The sequence below is a fragment of the Bison bison genome, unplaced genomic scaffold, assembly GCF_000754665.1.
Source record: "Bison bison bison isolate TAMUID 2011002044 unplaced genomic scaffold, Bison_UMD1.0 scf7180017864180, whole genome shotgun sequence".
NCBI lineage: Eukaryota > Metazoa > Chordata > Mammalia > Artiodactyla > Bovidae > Bison > Bison bison.
The window spans coordinates 8065556-8066897 of record NW_011494752.1 but is presented as its reverse complement, the minus strand read 5'-3'; positions in this window follow the sequence as shown (position 1 = coordinate 8066897).

The window sequence follows — 1342 nt, the reverse complement described above, 5'->3', positions numbered from 1 at the left end:
TCCGGGGTTGGGTCTGCAGCACACCCACCCAATTGGGGGAGTTGGCCGTTGCTGCTGTCAAGGGCCGTAGTGAGAGCAGCGGCATTTTGTAAGGCAGCCCGAGGCAAGGGGGCCCAGGTTGCACCTGCAGAAACGGGATGAGCTGTCCCTGGCCCAGTGCCACAGGGCCCTGGGGACCCTGTACGTCCCTGGTTCAAGTCCTAAGTGCTGTGCCAGCCAGGTAGCCAGTCACCCGCTGGGAGAATACAGGTGCAGGCTGGGGCATGGTGGCCCCCCTTGTGCCACCCCGCCCTCCGGTCCCTCCACATGCAACTTGCCCTGGGGTCCCCTGTGCCACTGTTGCAGGACACCCTCCCACGGACAATGCCTCCTGGAACCAGGTCGCCTCGCCCAGAAGGCCGCAAAGGCATCAGCACCAGCTCTCTGAGCTACTGGAGAGTTTTCATGACAGAGTCTGTGCTTGAACATGGGAGTGTGGATGGGGAGGGGGTGATGCTGGAGAGGGAAATGGCCCACAGCCTGGGCTGCCCAACAGTCCACCCTCATGCCTACTACCTACTCTGTCTTACGCAGCACCAGGAGGGCACATGTGTGGCCTCGGAGGGGCTTCCCCCAAAGCTCTTTGCAAACACAGCCAGGGGCACAGAGGGAAGGGGAGGGTGTCCTGCAACCTCTAAGGAATTCCTGGAGGCCAGAGGAGGGCTGGGCGCTGGGAAGGATGTGGGGGCTGAGGACAGTGACTCAGGGCTGCCAGGCCTTTGGATACACGTAGATGGAGCTGTCCCCACTGCTTGGTGAGACGTATATAGGTGGGAGCACCCTGGAGAGGACTGCCGAGGTCAGACAGGGAGGGGTCACTGGGGCAAGCAGTCCACCCCAGCCAGTGGCCTGGAGGGGCTGTGTCATCCCAGGGGTTCACTGTTAACTCACATCTCAGCCCCAGAGGGACGGGACTCCTGAGCTGCCCTCTGGCCCCACAGGGGAGCAGGCGTGAATTCGGCCCTTGTGGGGAGCAGGACACAGGAGGCTGTACTCTGAGCCTCAACGAGCCCCCAAAAGGAAGTCCCCAAAAAGGCAGGCCCCACAGAACAAAGGTGCTGGGGTGCTCCCCAAGCTGTTCCCAGGAAGGCAGTCTGGGAGGGGCCTCAGACTCCTGATGGGCCATAGCTTGCAGGAAAGGAAGGACGCTCTGACGTGTGGCGTTTGCACAGGAAATCCCTCCGAACTGCTTCTTCCTTTGTGGTCTGTGAAGGACAGCTTTCCCACCCCAGCTCAAGGGTCCTCTTTGAGAAAGCTCACCCACAATGAGGGGCAGGGATCCCCAAGACACTCAGATGCAAAG